Here is a 23,587-nt window from a genome sequence, read left to right as displayed (position 1 = left end):
ACCTCCCACTCCTCTAACCTCCCCACTCTCCTCTAACTGCCCACTCTCCTCTAACCTCCCACTCTCCTCTAACCTCCCACTCTCCTCTAACTAACTGCCCATCTCCTCTAACCGCCCACTCTCCTCTAACCTCCCCCATCCTCTAACCTCCCACTCTCCTCTAACCTCCCACTCTCCTCTAACCTCCCACTCCTTTAAACCCCCACTCTCCTCTAACCCTCCCACTCTCCTCTAACCTCCCACTCTCCTCTAACCTCCCACTCTCCTCTAACCCCCACTCTCCTCTAACCTCCCACTCTCCTCTAACCTCCCACTCTCCTCTAACCCCCACTCTCCTCTAACCCCCCACTCTCCTCTAACCCCAACTCTCTCTAACTACCTCCCCCTTTCCTCTAACCTCCCACTCTCCTCTAACCTCCCCCTCCTCTAACCTCCCACTTTCCTCTAACCTCCCACTCTCCTCTAACCTCCCACTCTCCTCTAACCCCCACTCTCCTCTAACCTCCCACTCTCCTCTAACCTCCCCATCCTCTAACCTCCCACTCTCCTCTAACCACCCCCACTCTCCTCTAACCTCCCACTCTCCTCTAACCCCTCCCACTCTCCTCTAACTGCCCACTCTCCTCTAACCTCCACTCTCCTCTAACCTCCCACTCTCCTCTAACTGCCCACTCTCCTCTAACTGCCCACTCTCCTCTAACCTCCCCCATCCTCTAACCTCCCACTCTCCTCTAACCTCCCACTCTCCTCTAACCTCCCCCTCCTTTAACCCCCCACTCTCCTCTAACCTCCAACTCTCCTCTAACCTCCCCCTCCTTTAACCCCCACTCTCCTCTAACCTCCCCCATCCTCTAAACCTCCCCTCTCCTCTAACCTCCCACTCTCCTCTAACCTCCCCCTCCTTTAACCCCCACTCTCCTCTAACTCCAACTCTCCTCTCTCCCCTCCTTTAACCTCCCCCCTTAACCCCCACTCTCCTCTAACCTCCCACTCTCCTCTAACCTCCCACTCTCCTCTAACCGCCCACTCTCCTCTAACCTCCCCCCTCTTCTAACCTCCCACTCTCCTCTAACCTCCCCCATCTCCTCTAACCTCCCACTCTCCTCTAACCGCCCACTCTCCTCTAACCTCCCCACTCCTCTAACCTCCCACTCTCTTCTAACCTCCCACTCTCCTCTAACCTCCCACTCTCCTCTAACCTCCCCCCTCCTCTAACCTCCCCCCTCCCCTAACCTCCCCTCTCCTCTAACCTCCCCCCTCCCTAACCTCCCACTCCTCCTCTAACCTCCCACTCTCCTCTAACCGCCCACTCTCCTCTAACCTCCCCCCTCCTCTAACCTCCCACTCCTCTACCTCCCACTCTCCTCCTCTAACCTCAACCTCCCCCCTCCTATAACCTCCCCCCTCCTCTAACCTCCCACTCTCCTCTAACCTCCCCCTCCTCTAACCTCCCACTCTCCTCTAACCTCCCCCTCCTTTAACCCCCACTCTCCTCTAACCTCCACTCTCCTCTAACCTCCCCCCTCCTCTAACCTCCACTCTCCTCTAACCCCCACTCTCCTCTACCTCCCCACTCTCCTCTAACCTCCCACTCTCCTCTAAACCCCCACTCTCCTCTAACCCCCACTCTCCTCTAACCCCAACTCTCCTCTAACCTCCCCCCTCCTCTACCTCCCACTTTCCTCCTCTAACCTCCCACTCTCCTCTAACCTCCCCTCTCCTCTAACCCCCACTCTCCTCTACCTCTAACCTCCCACTCTCCTCTAACCTCCCCCTCCTCTAACCTCCCACTCTCCTCTAACCCCCACTCTCCTCTAACCTCCCACTCTCCTCTAACCTCCCACTCTCCTCTAACTGCCCACTCTCCTCTAACCCCCCTCCTCTAACCTCCCCCCGCTCCTCTAACTGCCCACTCTCCTCTAACTGCCCCACTCTCCTCTAACCTCCCCCATCCTCTAACCTCCCACTCTCCTCTAACCTCCCCCTCCTTTAACCCCCACTCTCCTCTAAACCTCCCACTCTCCTCTAACCTCCCACTCTCCTCTAACCTCCCACTCTCCTCTAACCTCCCTCCCTCTAACTGCCCACTCTCTCTCCTCTAACTGCCCACTCTCCTCTAACCTCCCACTCTCCTCTAACCGCCCACTCTCCTCTAACCTCCCACTCTCCTCTAACCTCCCACTCTCCTCTAACTGCCCACTCTCCTCTAACCTCCCACTCTCCTCTAACCTCCCACTCTCCTCTAACCTCCACTCCCACTCTCCTCTAACCTCCCCACTCTCCTCTAACTGCCCCACTCTTCCTCTAACTGCCCACTCTCCTCTAAACTCCCCCCTCCTCTAACCTCCCACTCTCCTCTAACCTCCCACTCTCCTCTAACTCCACTCTCCTCTAACCTCCCCCTCCTTTAACCCAACTCTCCTCTAACTCAACTCTCCTCTAACCTCTAACCTCCCCCCCCTTACACCCCCCACTCTCCTCTTACCTCCACCCTCTCTAACTCCACTCTCCTCTAACTGCCCACTCTCCTCTAACCTCCCACTCTCCTCTAACCTCCCACTCTCCTCTAACTGCCCACTCTCCTCTAACCGCCCACTCTCCTCTAACCTCCCCCATCCTCTAACCTCCCACTCTCCTCTAACCTCCCACTCTCCTCTAACCTCCCACTCCTTTAACCCCCACTCTCCTCTAACCTCCCACTCTCCTCTAACCTCATCCCACTCTCCTCTAACTGCCCACTCTCCTCTACCTCCCACTCTACCTCTAACCTCCCACCTCCTCTAACGGCCCACTCTCCTCTAACCGCCCACATCTCCTCTAACCTCCCCCTCCTTTAACCCCCACTCTCCTCTAACCCTCCAACTCTCCTCTAACCTCCCCCTCCTTTACAACCCCATAACTCCCCCCATCTCCTCTAACCTCCCACTCTCCTCTAACCTCCCACTCTCACTCTAACCTCCACTCTCCTCTAAACCTCCCACTCTCCTCTAACTGAACTGCCCCCTCTCTCTACTGCCCCACTTCTCCTCTAAACCTCCCACTCTCCTCTAAACCGCCCACTCTCCTCTAACCTCCCACTCTCCTCTAACTCCCACTCTCCTCTAACCTCCCACTCTCCTCTAACCTCCCACTCTCCTCTAACTGCCCACTCTCCTCTAACCTCCCATCACTACTCTAAACTCCCACTCTCCTCTAACTACCCACTCTCCTCTAACCCGCCCACTCTCCTCTAACCTCCCCCATCCTCTAACCTCCCACTCTCCTCTAACCTCCCACTCACCTCTAACCCCAACTCCTCCTCTAACCCCCCCCCTCCTTTAACCCCCACTCTCCTCTAACTCCAACTCTCCTCTAACCACCTCCCCCTCCTTTAAACCCCCACTCTCCTCTAACCTCCCACTTCTCCTCTAACCTCCCACTCTCCTCTAACCGCCAACTCTCCTCTAACCATCCCCCCCTCTTCCTAACCTCCCACTCTCCTCTAACCTCCCCCCTCCTCTAACCTCCCACTCTCCTCTAACCGCCCACTGCTCCTCTAACCTACCCCTCCCCTACCTCAACCGCCCACTCTCCTCTAACCTCCCCCTCCTCTAACCTCCCACCTCCCTCTAACCTCCCCTCCTTTAACAATAAACCACACCCTCCCCTAACCTCCCACTCTCCTCTAACCTCCCACTCTCCTCTAAACTCCCACTCTCCTCTAACCCCCCACTCTCCTCTAACCTCCCACTCTCCTCTAACCTCCCACTCTCCTCTAACCCCCCACTCTCCTCTAACCCCCACTCTCCTCTAACCCCAACTCTCCTCTACCTTCCCACTATTCGCTCTAACCTCCCACTCTCCTCTAACCTCCCCCCTCCTCCTAACCTCCCACTTTCCTCTAACCTCCCACTACTCCTCTAACCTCCACCTCTCCTCTAACCTCCCACTCTCCTCTAACCTACCTCCACTCTCCTCTAACCTCCCACTCTCCTCTAACCTCCCACTCTCCTCTAGACTGCCCACTTCTCCTCTAACTGCCCACTCTCCTCTAACCCCTCCCACTCTCCTTCTAACCGCCCACTCTCCTCTAACCTCCCACTCTCCTCTAACCTCCCACTCTCCTCTAACTGCCCACTCTCTCTAACCTCCCACTCTCCTCTAACCTCCCACTCTCCTCTAACCTCCCACTCTCCCATCTCATACTCCCACTTCTCCTCTAACTGCCCACTCTCCTCTAACTTGCCCACTCTCCCTCTAAACTCCCCCCATCCTCTAACCTCCCACTCTCCTCTAACTCCCACTCTCCTCTAACTCCAACTCTCCTCTAACCCTCCCCCTCCTTTAACCCCAACTCTCCTCTAACTCCAACTCTCCTCTAACCTCCCCCCCTTTAACCCCACTCTCCTCTTACCTCCCACTCCTCTAACCTCCCACTCTCCTCTAACTGCCCACTCTCCTCTAACCTCCACTCTCCTCTAACCTCCCACTCTCCTCTAACTGCCCACTCTCCTCTAACCGCCCACTCCACTCTCCTCTACTCCCCACGTCCTCTAACCTCCCACTCTCCTCTAACCTCCCACTCGTCCTCTAACCTCCCACTCCTTTAACCCCCACTCTCCTCTAACCTCCCACTCTCCTCTAACCTCCCACTCTCCTCTAACCTCCCACTCTCCTCTAACCCCCACTCCTCCTCTAACCCCCACTCTCCTCTAACCCCAACTCTCCTCTAACCTCCACTTTCCTCTAACCTCCCACTCTCACTCTAACCTCCCCCCTCCTCTAACCTCCCACTTTCCTCTAACCTCCCACTCTCCTCTAACCTCCCACTCTCCTCTAACCCCCACTCTCCTCTAACCTCCCACTCTCCTCTAACCTCCCCATCCTCTAACCTCCCAATCTCCTCTAAACCCCCACTCTCCTCTAACCTCCCACTCTCCTCTAACCTCCCACTCTCCTCTAACTGCCCACTCTCCTCTAACCTCCACTCTCCTCTAACCTCCCACTCTCCTCTAACTGCCCACTCTCCTCTAACTGCCCCACTCTCCTCTAACCTCCCCCATCCTCTAACCTCCCACTCTCCTCTAACCTCCCACTCTCCTCTAACCTCCCCCTCCTTTAACCCCCACTCTCCTCTAACCTCCAACTCTCCTCTAACCTCCCCCTCCTTTAACCCCCACTCTCCTCTAACCTCCCCCATCCTCTAACCTCCCACTCTCCTCTAACCTCCCACTCTCCTCTAACCTCCCCCTCCTTTAACCCCCACTCTCCTCTAACTCCAACTCTCCTCTAACCTCCCCCTCCTTTAACCCCCACTCTCCTCTAACCTCCCACTCTCCTCTAACCTCCCACTCTCCTCTAACCGCCCACTCTCCTCTAACCTCCCCCCTCTTCTAACCTCCCACTCTCCTCTAACCTCCCCCATCCTCTAACCTCCCACTCTCCTCTAACCGCCCACTCTCCTCTAACCTCCCCACTCCTCTAACCTCCCACTCTCTTCTAACCTCCCACTCTCCTCTAACCTCCCACTCTCCTCTAACCTCCCCCCCTCCTCTAACCTCCCTCCCCCCTCCCCTAACCTCCCACTCTCCTCTAACCTCCCCCCTCCTCTAACCTCCCACTCTCCTCTAACACCGCCCACTCTCCTCTAACCTCCCCCCTCCTCTAACCTCCCACTCCTCTAACCTCCCACTCTCCTCTAACCTCCCCCCTCCTCTAACCTCCCCCCTCCTCTAACCTCCCACTCTCCTCTAACCTCCCCCTCCTCTAACCTCCCACTCTCCTCTAACCTCCCCCTCCTTTAACCCCCACTCTCCTCTAACCTCCCACTCTCCCTCTAACCTCCCCCCTCCTCTAACCTCCCACTCTCCTCTAACCCCCACTCTCCTCTAACCTCCCACTCTCCTCTAACCTCCCACTCTCCTCTAACCCCCACTCTCCTCTAACCCCCACTCTCCTCTAACCCCAACTCTCCTCTAACCTCCCCCCTCCTCTAACCTCCCACTTTCCTTTAACCTCCCACTCTCCTTTAACCTCCCACTCTCCTCTAACCCCCACTCTCCTCTAACCTCCCACTCTCCTCTAACCTCCCCCATCCTCTAACCTCCCACTCTCCTCTAACCCCCACTCTCCTCTAACCTCCCACTCTCCTCTAACCTCCCACTCTCCTCTAACTGCCCACTCTCCTCTAACCTCCCACTCTCCTCTAACCTCCCACTCTCCTCTAACTGCCCACTCTCCTCTAACTGCCCACTCTCCTCTAACCTCCCCCATCCTCTAACCTCCCACTCTCCTCTAACCTCCCACTCTCCTCTAACCTCCCCCTCCTTTAACCCCCACTCTCCTCTAACCTCCCACTCTCCTCTAACCTCCCACTCTCCTCTAACCTCCCACTCTCCTCTAACCTCCCACTCTCCTCTAACTGCCCACTCTCCTCTAACTGCCCACTCTCCTCTAACCTCCCACTCTCCTCTAACCGCCCACTCTCCTCTAACCTCCCACTCTCCTCTAACCTCCCACTCTCCTCTAACTGCCCACTCTCCTCTAACCTCCCACTCTCCTCTAACCTCCCACTCTCCTCTAACCTCCCACTCTCCTCTAACCTCCCACTCTCCTCTAACTGCCCACTCTCCTCTAACTGCCCACTCTCCTCTAAACTCCCCCATCCTCTAACCTCCCACTCTCCTCTAACCTCCCACTCTCCTCTAACTCCAACTCTCCTCTAACCTCCCCTCCTTTAACCCCAACTCTCCTCTAACTCCAACTCTCCTCTAACCTCCCCCCCCTTTAACCCCCACTCTCCTCTTACCTCCCACTCCTCTAACCTCCCACTCTCCTCTAACTGCCCACTCTCCTCTAACCTCCCACTCTCCTCTAACCTCCCACTCTCCTCTAAACTGCCCACTCTCCTCTAAAACCCCACGCCCACTCTCCTCTAACCCTCCCCCATCCTCTAACCTCCCACTCTCCTCTAACCTCCCACTCTCCTCTAACCTCCCACTCCTTTAACCCCCACTCTCCTCTAACCTCCCACTCTCCTCTAACCTCCCACTCTCCTCTAACTGCCCACTCTCCTCTAACCTCCCACTCTCCTCTAACCTCCCACTCTCCTCTAACTGCCCACTCTCCTCTAACCGCCCACTCTCCTCTAACCTCCCCCTCCTTTAACCCCCACTCTCCTCTAACCTCCAACTCTCCTCTAACCTCCCCCTCCTTTAACCCCCACTCTCCTCTAACCTCCCACTCTCCTCTAACCTCCCACTCTCCTCTAACCTCTCCCACTCTCCTCTAACCTCCCACTCTCCTCTAACTGCCCCACTCTCCTCTAACTGCCCACTCTCCTCTAACCTCCCACTCTCCTCTAACCGCCCACTCTCCTCTAACCTCCCACTCTCCTCTAACTTCCCACTCTCCTCTAACCTCCCACTCTCCTCTAACCTCCCACTCTCCTCTAACTGCCCACTCTCCTCTAACCTCCCACACTACTCTAACCTCCCACTCTCCTCTAACTACCCACTCTCCTCTAACCGCCCACTCTCCTCTAACCTCCCCCATCCTCTAACCTCCCACTCTCCTCTAACCTCCCACTCACCTCTAACCCCAACTCTCCTCTAACCCCCCCCCCTCCTTTAACCCCCACTCTCCTCTAACTCCAACTCTCCTCTAACCTCCCCCTCCTTTAACCCCCACTCTCCTCTAACCTCCCACTCTCCTCTAACCTCCCACTCTCCTCTAACCGCCCACTCTCCTCTAACCTCCCCCCTCTTCTAACCTCCCACTCTCCTCTAACCTCCCCCCTCCTCTAACCTCCCACTCTCCTCTAACCGCCCACTCTCCTCTAACCTCCCCCTCCTCTAACCTCCCACTCTCCTCTAACCTCCCCCTCCTCTAACCTCCCACTCTCCTCTAACCTCCCCCTCCTTTAACCCCCACTCTCCTCTAACCTCCCACTCTCCTCTAACCTCCCACTCTCCTCTAAACTCCCACTCTCCTCTAACCCCCACTCTCCTCTAACCTCCCACTCTCCTCTAACCTCCCACTCTCCTCTAACCCCCACTCTCCTCTAACCCCCACTCTCCTCTAACCCAACTCTCCTCTAACCTCCCACTTTCCTCTAACCTCCCCACTCTCCTCTAACCTCCCCCCTCCTCTAACCTCCCACTTTCCTCTAACCTCCCACTCTCCTCTAACCTCCCACTCTCCTCTAACCTCCCACTCTCCTCTAACCTCCCCCATCCTCTAACCTCCCACTCTCCTCTAACCCCCACTCTCCTCTAACCTCCCACTCTCCTCTAACCTCCCCCTCCTTTAACCCCCACTCTCCTCTAACCTCCAACTCTCCTCTAACCTCCCCCTCCTTTAACCCCCACTCTCCTCTAACCTCCCCCATCCTCTAACCTCCCACTCTCCTCTAACCTCCCACTCTCCTCTAACTCCAACTCTCCTCTAACCTCCCCCTCCTTTAACCCCCACTCTCCTCTAACTCCAACTCTCCTCTAACCTCCCCCTCCTTTAACCTCCACTCTCCTCTAACCTCCCACTCTCCTCTAACCCCCACTCTCCTCTAACTCCAACTCTCCTCTAACCTCCCCCTCCTTTAACCCCCACTCTCCTCTAACCTCCCACTCTCGTCTAACCTCCCACTCTCCTCTAACCGCCCACTCTCCTCTAACCTCCCCCATCATCTAACCTCCCACTCTCCTCTAACCGCCCACTCTCCTCTAACCTCCCCACTCCTCTAACCTCCCACTCTCTTCTAACCTCCCACTCTCCTCTAACCTCCCACTCTCCTCTAACCTCCCCCCTCCTCTAACCTCCCCCCTCCCCTAACCTCCCACTCTCCTCTAACCTCCCCCCTCCTCTAACCTCCCACTCTCCTCTAACCGCCCACTCTCCTCTAACCTCCCCCTCCTCTAACCTCCCACTCCTCTAACCTCCCACTCTCCTCTAACCTCCCCCCTCCTCTAACCTCCCCCCTCCTCTAACCTCCCACTCTCCTCTAACCTCCCCCTCCTCTAACCTCCCACTCTCCTCTAACCTCCCCCTCCTTTAACCCCCACTCTCCTCTAACCTCCCACTCTCCTCTAACCTCCCACTCTCCTCTAACCTCCCCCCTCCTCTAACCTCCCCCTCCTTTAACCCCCCACTCTCCTCTAACCTCCCACTCTCCTCTAACCTCCCACTCTCCTCTAACCTCCCACTCTCCTCTAACCCCCACTCTCCTCTAACCTTCCACTCTCCTCTAACCTCCCACTCTCCTCTAACCTCCCCCCTCTTCTGACCTCCCACTCTCCTCTAACCTCCCCCATCCTCTAACCTCCCACTCTCCTCTAACCGCCCACTCTCCTCTAACCTCCCCACTTCTCTAACCTCCCACTCTCTTCTAACCTCCCACTCTCCTCTAACCTCCCACTCTCCTCTAACCTCCCCCCCTCCTCTAACCCCCCCCCCTCCCCTAACCTCCCACTCTCCTCTAACCTCCCCCCTCCTCTAACCTCCCACTCTCCTCTAACCGCCCACTCTCCTCTAACCTCCCCCTCCTCTAACCTCCCACTCCTCTAACCTCCCACTCTCCTCTAACCTCCCCCCTCCTCTAACCTCCCCCCTCCTCTAACCTCCCACTCTCCTCTAACCTCCCCCTCCTCTAACCTCCCACTCTCCTCTAACCTCCCCCTCCTTTAACCCCCACTCTCCTCTAACCTCCCACTCTCCTCTAACCTCCCACTCTCCTCTAACCTCCCCCCTCCTCTAACCTCCCACTTTCCTCTAAACTCCCACTCTCCTCTAACCCCCACTCTCCTCTAACTCCAACTCTCCTCTAACCTCCCCCTCCTTTAACCCCCACTCTCCTCTAACCTCCCACTCTCCTCTAACCTCCCACTCTCCTCTAACCTCCCACTCTCCTCTAACCCCCACTCTCCTCTAAACTCCCACTCTCCTCTAACCTCCCACTCTCCTCTAACCCCCACTCTCCTCTAACCCCCACTCTCCTCTAACCCCAACTCTCCTCTAACCTCCCCCCTCCTCTAACCTCCCACTTTCCTCTAACCTCCCACTCTCCTCTAACCTCCCCCCTCCTCTAACCTCCCACTTTCCTCTAACCTCCCACTCTCCTCTAACCTCCCACTCTCCTCTAACCCCCACTCTCCTCTAACCTCCCACTCTCCTCTAACCTCCCCCATCCTCTAACCTCCCACTCTCCTCTAACCCCCACTCTCCTCTAACCTCCCACTCTCCTCTAACCTCCCACTCTCCTCTAACTGCCCACTCTCCTCTAACCTCCCCCATCCTCTAACCTCCCACTCTCCTCTAACCTCCCACTCTCCTCTAACCTCCCCCTCCTTTAACCCCCACTCTCCTCTAACCTCCAACTCTCCTCTAACCTCCCCCTCCTTTAACCCCCACTCTCCTCTAACCTCCCACTCTCCTCTAACCTCCCACTCTCCTCTAACCTCCCACTCTCCTCTAACCTCCCACTCTCCTCTAACTGCCCACTCTCCTCTAACTGCCCACTCTCCTCTAACCTCCCACTCTCCTCTAACCGCCCACTCTCCTCTAACCTCCCACTCTCCTCTAACTGCCCACTCTCCTCTAACCTCCCACTCTCCTCTAACCTCCCACTCTCCTCTAACCTCCCACTCTCCTCTAACTGCCCACTCTCCTCTAACCTCCCACTCTCCTCTAACCTCCCACTCTCCTCTAACTGCCCACTCTCCTCTAACCGCCCACTCTCCTCTAACCTCCCCCATCCTCTAACCTCCCACTCTCCTCTAACCTCCCACTCTCCTCTAACTCCAACTCTCCTCTAACCTCCCCCTCCTTTAACCCCCACTCTCCTCTAACCTCCCACTCTCCTCTAACCCCCACTCTCCTCTAACTCCAACTCTCCTCTAACCTCCCCCTCCTTTAACCCCCACTCTCCTCTAACCTCCCACTCTCCTCTACCCTCCCACTCTCATCTAACCGCCCACTCTCCTCTAACCTCCCCCCTCTTCTAACCTCCCACTCTCCTCTAACCTCCCCCCATCCTCTAACCTCCCACTCTCCTCTAACCGCCCACTCTCCTCTAACCTCACCCCTCCTCTAACCTCCCACTCTCCTCTAACCTCCCACTCTCCTCTAACCTCCCACTCTCCTCTAACTGCCCACTCTCCTCTAACTGCCCACTCTTCTCTAACGTCCCACTCTCCTCTAACCTCCCACTCTCCTCTAACTGCCCACTCTCCTCTAACCGCCCACTCTCCTCTAACCTCCCACTCTCCTCTAACTGCCCACTCTCCTCTAACCTCCCACTCCTCTAACCTCCCACTCTCCTCTAACTGCCCCACTCTCCTCTAACCTCCCACTCTCCTCTAACCTCCCACTCTCCTCTAACTGCCCACTCTCCTCTAACCGCCCACTCTCCTCTAACCTCCCCCATCCTCTAACCTCCCACTCTCCTCTAACCTCCCACTCTCCTCTAACCTCCCCCTCCTTTAACCCCCACTCTCCTCTAACCTCCCACTCTCCTCTAACCTCCCACTCTCCTCTAACTGCCCACTCTCCTCTAACCTCCCACTCCTCTAACCTCCCACTCTCCTCTAACTGCCCACTCTCCTCTAACCTCCCACTCTCCTCTAACCTCCCACTCTCCTCTAACTGCCCACTCTCCTCTAACTGCCCACTCTCCTCTAACCTCCCCCATCCTCTAACCTCCCACTCTCCTCTAACCTCCCACTCTCCTCTAACCTCCCCCTCCTTTAACCCCCACTTTCCTCTAACCTCCCACTCTCCTCTAACCCCCACTCTCCTCTAACCCCCACTCTCCTCTAACTCCAACTCTCCTCTAACCTCCCCCTCCTTTAACCCCCACTCTCCTCTAACCTCCCACTCTCCTCTAACCTCCCACTCTCCTCTAACCTCCCACTCTCCTCTAACCCCCACTCTCCTCTAACCTCCCACGCTCCTCTAACCTCCCACTCTCCTCTAACCCCCACTCTCCTCTAACCTCCCACTCTCCTCTAACCCCCACTCTCCTCTAACCCCCATTCTCCTCTAACCTCCCACTTTCCTCTAACTCCCCCATCCTATAACCTCCCACTCCTCTAACCTCCCACTCTCCTCTAACCGCCCACTCTCCTCTAACCTCCCCCATCCTCTAACCTCCCACTCTCCTCTAACCTCCCACTTTCCTCTAACTCCCCCACTCTCCTCTAACCCCCACTCTCCTCTAACTCCCACTCTCATCTAACCTCCCTTCTAACCTCCCCCTCCTCTAACCTCCTACCCTCCTCTATTCTTCCCCTCCTCTAACCCCCACTCTCCTCTAACCTCCCCTCCTCTAACCCCCACTCTCCTTTAACCTCCCCCCTCCTCTCACACCCCCTCTTTTCCTATTATGCCTTTTCTCTCCATTTGTCTCTTTCCTCTCCTCCATTTGTCTCTTTCCTCTCCTCCATGTGTCTCTTTCCTCTCCTCCATGTGTCTCTTTCCTCTCCTCCATTTGTCTCTTTCCTCTCCTCCATATGTCTCTTTCCTCTCCTCCATGTGCCTCTTTCCTCTCCTCCATGTGTCTCTTTCCTCTCCTCCATTTGTCTCTTTTCTCTCCTCCATGTGTCTCTTTCCTCTCCTCCATGTGTCTCTTTCCTCTCCTCCATTTGTCTCTTTCCTCTCCTCCATTTGTCTCTTTTCTCTCCTCCATGTGTCTCTTTCCTCTCCTCCATGTGTCTCTTTCCTCTCCTCCATGTGTCTCTTTCCTCTCCTCCATTTGTCTCTTTCCTCTCCTCCATGTGTCTCTTTCCTCTCCTCCATTTGTCTCTTTCCTCTCCTCCATTTGTCTCTTTTCTCTCCTCCATTTCCATCCTTCCTGCTTCTTCCACCCCTTTATTCTCCTGAATTCACCTCTTTCCTCTGTCCCCCTTCTTTCCTTCCCTCCTCTCCTCTTTTCCCATCCTCCCCTATCCCCTCTCCAATCCCTAGGCTTTCCTCATTAGTGTTTCTACAGATGAATTATACATTTGACTAGATGTAGTCAAAGTCAGCACTTATAGTCTGTGTGCACATTAGTGGCTTTCATGTATGTATGTATGTATGCGCGTGTGTGTGTGTGTGTGTGTGTGTGTGTGTGTGTGTGTGTGTGTGTGTGTGTGTGTGTGTGTGTGTGTGTGTGTGTGTGTGTGTGCATGTATGTATGTAAGTCCGTAAAAATTACAGACCTCTTCATGCTTTGTAAAGTAGGAACACCTGCAAAATCGGCAGTGTATCAAATACTTGTTCTCCCCACTGTATGTACGTACGTATGTATTTATGTACGTTTTCTACAATGTAGAAAATAGTCAAACTAAAGAAAAATCCTTGAATGAGTAGGTGTGTCCAAACTTTTGACTGGTATGGTACTGTACTGTACCATATCGTACCAGTCAAAAGTTTGGACACACCTACTCATTCAAGGATTTTTCTTTAGTTTGACTATTTTCTACATTGTAGATTAATAGGGAAGACATCAAAACCATGAAATAGCACATATGGAATCATGTAGTACCCCAAAAAGTGTTAAACAAATCCAAATATATTTTAGATTCTTCAAAGTAGCCAACCTTTGCCTTGATGACAGCTTTGCACACTCTTGGCATTCTCTCAACCAGCTTATCCTGGAATGCTTATCCAACAGTCTTGAAGGAGACTGTTGGATAATCCACATATGCTGAGCACGTGTTGGCTGCTTTTCCTTCACTCTGCGGTCCAACTCATCCCAAACCATCTCAATTGGGTTGAGGTCGGGTGGTTGTGGAGGCCAGGTCATCTGATCCATCACTCTCCTTCTTGGTCAAATAGCCCTTACACAGCCTGGAGGTGTGTTGGGTCATTGTCCTGTTGAAAAACAAATGATAGTCTCACTAAGCGCAAACCAGATGGAATGGCGTATCGCTGCAGAATGCTCTGGTAGCCATGCTGATTAAGTATGCCTTGAATTTTAAATAAATCACAGACAGTGTCACCAGCAAAGCACACCCACACCATCACACCTCCTCCTCCATGCTTCATGGTGGGAACCACACATGCAGAGATCATCCGTTCACCTACTCTGCATCTCACAAAGACAGGCTGGTTGGAACCAAAAATATCAATTGTGGACTCATCAGACCAAAGGACAGATTTCCACCAATCTAATGTCCATTGCTCATGTTTCTTGGCCCAAGCAAGTCTCTTCTTCTTATTGGTGTCCTTTAGTAGTTGTTTCTTTGCAGCCATTCAACAATGAAGGCCTGAATCACACAGTCTCCTCTGAACAGTTGATGTTGAGATGTGTCTGTTACTTGAACTCTGTGAAGCGTTTAGTTGGGCTGCAATCTGAGGCTGGCAACTCTAATGAACTTATCCTCAGCAGCAGAGGTAACTCTGGGTCTTTCTTTCCTGTGGCAGTCGTCATGAGAGACAGTTTCATCATAGCACTTGATGATTTTTGCGAGTGAACTTGAAGAAACTTTCAAAGTTCTTGAAATGTTCCGCATTGACTGACCTTCATGTCTTAAAGTAATGATGGACTGTAATTTCTCTTTGCTTATTTAAGCTCTTCTTGCCATAATATTGACTTGTATCTTTTACCAACTAGGGCTATCTTCTGTATACCACTCCTACCTTGTCACAATTCCACAAATTAACTTTTAACAAGGCACACCTGTTAATTAAAATGCATTCCAGGTGACTACCTCATGAAGCTGGTTGAGAGAATGCCAAGAGTGTGCAAAGCTGTCATCAAGGCAAAGGGTGGCTACTTTTAAGAATCTCAAATATAAAATATATTTTGGTTTGTTTAACAAAAACAAGGACATTTCTTAGTGACCCCAAACCTTTGAACGGTAGTGTATTTTGATTTGTTTAACTATTTTTTGGTTCCTACATGATTCCATATGTGTTATTTCATAGTTTTGATGTCTTCACTATTATTCTACAATGTAGAAAATAGTAAAAATAAAGAAAAACCCTTGAATGAGTAGGTGTTCTAAAACTTTTGACAGATAGTGTATACAGTATGCATGTATGTATGGGGCGGCAGGTAGCCTAGTGGTTAGAGCTTTGGGCCAGTAACCAAAAGGTTTCTAGTTTGAATCCCTGAGCCGACAAGGTAAAAATCTGTTGTTCTCCCCCTGAACAAGGCAGTTAACCCACTGTTCCCCAGTAGTCCGTCATTGTAAAGAGTAATTTGTATGTATGTGGCTGGTTGGCTGCTTTGCTTTAGCTCCAGTGTGAACATCTTTCCACCAGCTGCCAGCTTTAGCCTCCATGTTTGTAGAACTGCACCACTTGACGCTGTGCTGCCAGCTCTACCTGGTATCTTTAAGAACGAACATTAATATTATTAGTGACAATCTGAAGCTGTACAGTGTGTGTGTCGGGGAGGATGGGGCTTGAGAAGCTGGTGAATGCTGCTGCCTAGTCTGTAGGATGGAGTTCAGTGGTCATATCTGAGGCCCCCTCACCACTCACACACAATCAAACAAACCCAGCCACTTCATTATTCATTCAGCTGGTGCTGCTGCACACAACTCTGCTCAGCTTAACTTGTCTGACAAGACTCTGTGTCTCCTGAGTGTGCGTGTGTGTGTTCACAGTGTGTACCGGTGTGTGTTTAAGCCATGTGTATGTGTATATTCCAGAGTAAGTGTGTTTCTGCTATAGTGGGGTAAGTATCTCTATTTGCAATATGTATGGTGTGTTGAAAATGTGCAGCTTGTGAGTCCATGTGGGTATATATAGTATGTGAACTCATAATGGAAACTCAAGTATGCATTTGAAAAGTGCATTTTCAGTGATAGTAAAATGTAAGCAAGTTAAATTCTATCCTAGTGTGTATGCGCCATTTACCAAGGGGTCTGTGTTGAACTGCTAAGGCAGATAGCTCCTATTTGATTTCCAGTCCAGGACACAGGCCAGGATACAGGCCAGGACATAGGCCAGGATATAGGCCAGGACACAGGCCCAGGTACACAAGCAAGGACATAGGCCAGGACACAGGCCCGGGTACACAAGCCAGGACACAGACCAGGACACAAGCCAGGACACAGGCCAGGACACAGGCCAGGACACAGGCCCGGGTACACAAGCCAGGACACAGGCCCGGGTACACAAGCCAGGACACAGGCCAGGACACAGGCCAGGACACAGGCCCGGGTACACAAGCCAGGACACAGGCCAGGACACAGGCCCGGGTACACAAGCCAGGACACAGGCCAGGACACAGGCCCGGGTACACAAGCCAGGACACAGGCCAGGACACAGGCCCGGGTACACAAGCCAGGACACAGGCCAGGACACAGGCCCGGGTACACAAGCCAGGACACAGACCAGGACACAGGCCCAGGTACACAAGCCAGGACACATGCCAGGACACAGGCAAGGACAAAGGCCCGGGTACACAAGCCAGGACACAGGCCAGGACACAGGCCCGGGTACACAAGCCAGCACACAGGCCAGGACACAGGCCCGGGTACACAAGCCAGCACACAGGCCAGGACACAGGCCCGGGTACACAAGCCAGGACACAGGCCAGGACACAGGCCAGGACACAGGCCAGGACACAGGCCCGGGTACACAAGCCAGGACACAGGCCAGGACACAGGCCAGGACACAGGCCCGGGTACACAAGCCAGGACACAGGCCAGGACACAGGCCCGGGTACACAAGCCAGCACACAGGCCAGGACACAGGCCCGGGTACACAAGCCAGGACACAGGCCAGGACACAGGCCAGGACACAGGCCCGGGTACACAAGCCAGGACACAGGCCAGGACACAGGCCCGGGTACACAAGCCAGGGCACAGGCCAGGACACAGGCCCGGGTACACAAGCCAGGACACAGGCCAGGACACAGGCCCTGGTACACACGCCAGGACACAGGCCAGGACACAGGCCCGGGTACACAAGCCAGGACACAGGCCAGGACACAGGCCCGGGTACACAAGCCAGGACACAGGCCAGGACACAGGCCAGGACACAGGCCAGGACACAAGCAAGGACACAAGCAAGGACACAGGCTCTGTCCTCTGTCCCTCCACCAGCTGTGTGTGTGTGTGTTCAGCCACAGGGCCAGAGGAGCAGAGGCACTGATCCTGTCACAGTGCTCCCAGGGTGCTGTTATCTATTGTCTTACTACTGTCTAATTCGCTACTTCTATTCCTCCCTCCTTCACTCTCTCCTCAAGCCTGATTCCATTCTCTTCATCTCCTCCTCTCAACCTCAGTCTCTCTTTCAGAGATCTATTGAATGTGTTTATATTCATCCTCATGAAAGGTCTTAGAATAAGTCATAATTTGACATTATAAACTGGGTGGCTCGAGCCCTGAATGCTAATTGGCTGACAGCTGTGGTAAATCAGACCGTATACCACGGGTATGACAAAACGTATTTTTACTGCTCTAATTACGTTGGTAACCCGTTTATAATAGCAATAAGACACCTCAGGGGTTTGTGGTATATGGCCAATATACCACGGCTCAGGGCTGTATCCAGGCACTCCGCGTTGCGTCATGCTTAAAAACAGCCCTTAACTGTGGTATATTGGCCATATATCACACCTCCTCTGGCCTTTTTGCTTAATTATACCATAGATTTTCTTTGCAGTGAGGCTTAGTAGAATGAACACTCTATCTCTCACAGACTGCAACTCGCACGTCACAACCCACTTCACCACACTCAACCCTACATCTATACAAAGCCCCACACCCACACACTCAGACACCCCTCACACTGTGCCCTGAATCCACACACTCCAACCTATTCAAACACAAAGCCACACACCTACAGATGTACACACTACACGCATTGTACAGTCAGAAAAATACACCCACCCACACACAAACCACTAACAACCAAGCACACTGACTCAAATGGGAGAGAGTCAGAAACAGTGTCAACCTTTGTCCCAATCCTAATTGAATTCTAGATGTTGTATTCAACACAGAATCCACACACAGACCCTGTTCCATGGCTCTAGTCTTCATCTACCTGTTTGATGCTGTCTGTGTCACCGCCTGCCTGGGAATGCTCCCTACTACAGATGACAGGTTGGATCGGCTGGGGACTAAGTCCCTTCATATTGGGTTAGAAGGCTAATGCTGCAACATGACCCATCCCTAGTGTATTCACTGCTGAATGCCTATCTGGTAACACTGCTGAATGTCTGGCTGGTAACACTGTCTGGCTGGTAACACTGCTGAATGCCTGGCTGGTAACACTGCTGAATGCCTATCTGGTAACACTGCTGAATGCCTATCTGGTAACACTGCTGAATGTCTGGCTGGTAACACTGTTGAATGTCTATCTGGTAACACTGCTGAATGTCTATCTGGTAACACTGCTGAATGTCTGGCTGGTAACACTGCTGAATGTCTGTCTGGTAACACTGCTGAATGTCTATCTGGTAACACTGCTGAATGTCTGGCTGGTAACACTGCTGAATGTCTGGCTGGTAACACTGCTGAATGTCTATCTGGTAACACTGCTGAATGTCTGGCTGGTAACACTGCTGAATGTCTGGCTGGTAACACTGCTGAATGTCTATCTGGTAACACTGCTGAATGTCTGGCTGGTAACACTGGTGAATGCCTGTCTGGTAACACTCCTGAATGTCTGGCTGGTAACACTGCTGAATGTCTGTCTGGTAACACTGCTGAATGTCTATCTGGTAACACTGCTGAATGTCTGGCTGGTAACACTGCTGAATGTCTGGCTGGTAACACTGCTGAATGTCTGGCTGGTAACACTGTCTGGCTGGTAACACTGCTGAATGCCTGGCTGGTAACACTGCTGAATGCCTATCTGGTAACACTGCTGAATGCCTATCTGGTAACACTGCTGAATGTCTGGCTGGTAACACTGCTGAATGCCTATCTGGTAACACTGCTGAATGTCTGGCTGGTAACACTGTTGAATGTCTATCTGGTAACACTGCTGAATGTCTATCTGGTAACACTGCTGAATGTCTGGCTGGTAACACTGCTGAATGTCTGTCTGGTAACACTGCTGAATGTCTATCTGGTAACACTGCTGAATGTCTGGCTGGTAACACTGCTGAATGTCTGGCTGGTAACACTGCTGAATGTCTATCTGGTAACACTGCTGAATGTCTGGCTGGTAACACTGCTGAATGTCTGGCTGGTAACACTGCTGAATGTCTATCTGGTAACACTGCTGAATGTCTGGCTGGTAACACTGCTGAATGCCTGTCTGGTAACACTCCTGAATGTCTGGCTGGTAACACTGCTGAATGTCTGTCTGGTAACACTGCTGAATGTCTATCTGGTAACACTGCTGAATGTCTGGCTGGTAACACTGCTGAATGTCTGGCTGGTAACACTGCTGAATGTCTATCTGGTAACACTGCTAAATGTCTGGCTGGTAACACTGCTGAATGCCTGTCTGGTAACACTGCTGAATGCCTGGCTGGTAACACTTCTGAATGGCTGGCTGTGGCTGGCTGGCTGGCTGACTGGCTGACTGACTGGATGGCTAGAGACATATCTCAGAAAAGAAAAGACTGGTATGAAATAATGTCCTTTGGTGTCAAGGAAGACGGTGGGATCCATACAAGACATTCCTTTGATCCCACACTGTATAAAGATGGCCATGTCGTCTCCTATAGGAGTGTCAGAGGTATTTTTAGCCTTGCGAATGCATCAGATACTATGACAGTGCTCTTATCATACTCTTCAACATAGAGTAGGCTGACACCTTGTGGCATGATGTATAAGTGCAAGAAAATGGGAATTTAGCCCAGGGACACTATTTCTACTGCTTCATTACTCATTTTACGTCATTAAATTCATAATATTCCTGTACAATAGCCTAGATCCTAATTCGTCTGTCGTTTTTCAACCATTATGCGTTCTCGTCATGGGATGAGACCACTAAAAAATAAGGAATCAGTAGAGAGAATGACAATGAATATGACTCCTGCATTAGCCTAGTGGTTTGTGAAAAATGACTGTTTTCCCTGCTCTGTTAATCTGAAATTATGGTCAGGAAAAATGGGTCGGCTTAACCTGCTGCATTCCAAAAAAAAGGCTCCTCTGAATGCCTAAGTCTTTGATGTCGATGACGTGCTCTCTAGTGTTAATGGCGTAAACTGCTACCTCAATATCTGTCACAGGCAGGACTGAATAGAGAGAAAACATGACAGATCAATTAACTGATTATATGAAGGCACAAACATACACACGTGCTCGCACACACACACACACACACACACACACACACACACACACACACACACACACACACACACACACACACACACACACACACACACGCACGCACGCACGCACACACGCACACGCACACACACACACGCACGCACACGCACACACACACACAGGTTTGTTTGTCTCGGACTCTGTATCTTCATGTTCCTCTTATGGGTGATGGCAGTTGCTTAGCAACCAAGCTATCAGGGCCCGTTTGTTGCCATGACAACATGGCAGGGGTATCATAGAGAGAAAAGATATGAAAGGCGAGGGAAGGAAAAATGAGAGAGGGGCTGAGAGACCAAGAGAGCGAAAGAGGAGGGGGTAGAGAGAGAGTGATGAGAGAGTGAGGAAAAACGAGCACGAGCACAGAGTGAGACATGTTGTTGATGATATGAAACCTGGAGTGTGCAGGTAGGAGAGTGACATCGGCGTAGGCGGTAGCAGAGAATAGGAAATGAACACTTTTTACATGGTAACGTAGTATTCACGCGTTGTGTATAATGTAGATGTTCTGTGTTATACAACATTTGTTGAGTACTGTTTCAATGAAAAGGACTATATGGCTGTTAGATTGCTTTAATCATGGATACAGAACGTTCTAGTTCAAATACCCTCTAATACAATTGGGCTCTCAGTCCAACCTCAGCTGCTGTCAGAATATATGCAGCAACCCAGTTCAATGGGGCCTAGTCCAGTGGGGTCAGGGCTGTTTACCCTCTGTTTACCGCTGTTTCACACCCCTCTGAACCAGTAGTGGTGTGTGGGTAAAATCACTGGGGAAGCCAGTGAAAAAGCCATACTACAACCAGTGTTGTGATAATTGCGTTGTTTGCTCGATAACCTGTTAATGAATATGCCTTGCAACCGTGATATATGGGCCTAAAGACAGAGACAATAAGAAGACACAGTGGCAGAATAAATTCAACCACACCTTTGTTTTATCACAAAACCGGATAGCAACATCTGTCCAGTGAAGTCCACAAAGCATATTGCATGTAACACACAGTTACACGACCTACAGCAAGGTCAAGCAAGTTCATGTTTCTGGATTTTTCAGCTCACTAAACAACCATTGATTTAGAACCACAGAGAGATACTGCAAGTCACAAAGAAAACAGGAGCTGCCTTCACTATTCCAGCATCATTTCAACTTCAACATCATTAAATCACCACTGCTTAGTCTAATACAGTGACAACTAAAAGATACCAAACACAATTTAGTCCAATCAACGTAAGCTAAATATGATGTGGCTGTCTATGGTTGTGATTTCTCTGTGTGTGTGTGTGTGTGTGTGTGTGCGCGCGTTTTTGCAAATATGTTGACTCACCCTACTTGTAGAGAAACACCAACGCCATCCTCCTCTCTTTCATGTTGACAAAACGGTCTATCACCCTGTCATACAGTACACACTTTTAGTTTTTGTTGTCCCAGGCTACCTGGGTAAAATGCTTGCTCACTAGCCTAACTTCCATTCAGGGGCAATGTTAGCAAGTTAACATTAGCCTTCTACATCTAGCTACATATTGAACTTCCATCCTCTCAGGCCAGGGGCACAACAATGTGTGAATTAATGGTTGGATTAGAATTGCCATTGTAGCCGAATCCCTGTCTCCATCCATGGAACATTTAGAAATGGCCAGCTTTAGCTAGCTGCCTAGCTAGCCACCGGAGAACAACACAACGAGATGCAGCAATTTAAGTTGTTTCTGTCAATGACATGTGCTCTCAATGCGATTTGATAGGAGTGACGCCAAAATCCAAGCGGGCTTCCCTGTTCGCTCGGTCGGATGCTTTCACCAGTGAGATACATTCAGCCTCTTGCAAATTGAAGGAACATTTTGAAACACAGAGACAAAAGATAAATAATTATATGTTTTTAAAAAAAGAAGCCTTGGGAGAAGCCTGGCTTCCCATGGCCTCCATGAATACATGCCACTGCTCTGAACAGACTGAAAATAACACAATATTATGTAGCTGTGGTATGAATGTAGTTGGCTCTGGGCTAGCACACAGACCTTTACCCTGTTTACACCTGGTATTTGTGTTACATGCTCTGTGGCCACATCCACTCACATGAATCCATAGTGGGCAGGTGTGGATGGACGCTATAACCCAGATAGGGCTGGGCTCAGGCAAATCAACCTCCGGAGGTGAATGTGTTTTGGTTGTTCTGTGGCTATAGGTTGTTTTGAAATTGAACCAGCCAGTGGGTCATTTGAATTGCAGATGAGTTGGCCTATTACTACTACTGTTTCTTAGGTAGCTCCACATCATGTTGATTATAATGTGTACTCCAAGTGCTGCCAGAACACAGTTGGATATTAGAAGCAACTTTAATTGACCATGCACAGGGATTGTCTGAAATTACAAATATTTGGTTGAATTCAATGCTAGTCCAAATTTGAACATAGATTTTGTTTAAAGCTACAATGATATCACAGTCCAATACCATGTTCCTCCACTGACCTGAGTCATATAGGAGGAATCCAAATGAGGGGGAAGGTATGTGAGAGAGAGGGACAGAGAGAGAAAGGGAGGGAGGGAGGGAGGGAGGTAGTGAGTGAGGGAGGGAGTGAGGGAGGGAGGGAGGGAGGGATAGGGGGTGGAGAGATGAGGGATGAAGAGAGGGAGGAGGAATGAGAGAGAGAGAGAGAGAGAGAGAGAGAGAGAGAGAGAGAGAGAGAGAGAGAGGGAGGAACAGAGGTAGGGAGAGGAGTGGAGGGATTGAGATACTATGAACAGTACTGTATGTTTGAAGGGAAGAGCAGAGAATACATGCAAAAAGCGTAGGTGAGGTCTACACTCACTCTCTCTTCCTCTCTCCTTCTCTCTTCCTCTCTCCTTCTCTCTCTGTTTCACTCTCTTCCTCTCTCCTTCTCTCTTCCTCTCTCCTTCTCTCTCTCTTCCTCTCTCCTTCTCTCTCTGTTTCACTCTCTCTTCCTCTCTCCTTCTCTCTTCCTCTCTCCTTCTCTCTCTGTTTCACTCTCTTCCTCTCTTCCTCTCTCTGTTTCACTCTCTCTTCCTCTCTCCTTCTCTCTTCCTCTCTCCTTCTCTCTCTGTTTCACTCTCTCTTCCTCTCTCCTTCTCTCTTCCTCTCTCCTTCTCTCTCTCTTCCTCTCTCCTTCTCTCTTCCTCTCTCCTTCTCTCTCTGTTTCACTCTCTCTTCCTCTCTCCTTCTCTCTTCCTCTCTCCTTCTCTCTCTGTTTCACTCTCTTCCTCTCTCCTTCTCTCTTCCTCTCTCCTTCTCTCTCTGTTTCACTCTCTCTTCCTCTCTCCTTCTCTCTTGCTCTCTCCTTCTTTCTCTTCCTCCCTCTCTCCATCGCTCTCAATCCCTCTCTCTCTCCCCTCCCTCTCTCACTGGCTGTGACGAACATATTTTGTGAGT

The 23,587-nt window shown here is 51.7% G+C and overlaps 1 protein-coding gene across 2 annotated transcripts in view; it reads left to right on the top strand.

The window, feature by feature from the left end:
• The window catches only part of LOC109874161 (disks large homolog 4), a 114,337-nt gene that overhangs the window by 798 nt on the left and 89,952 nt on the right, over positions 1–23,587 (top strand). The gene's annotated exons all lie outside the window — the stretch shown is intronic.

The sequence above is a fragment of the Oncorhynchus kisutch genome, linkage group LG29 (assembly GCF_002021735.2).
Source record: "Oncorhynchus kisutch isolate 150728-3 linkage group LG29, Okis_V2, whole genome shotgun sequence".
Lineage (NCBI taxonomy): Eukaryota > Metazoa > Chordata > Actinopteri > Salmoniformes > Salmonidae > Oncorhynchus > Oncorhynchus kisutch.
Note: the sequence above shows the minus strand (reverse complement) of the source record. Positions and strands in the feature narration are given on the sequence as shown.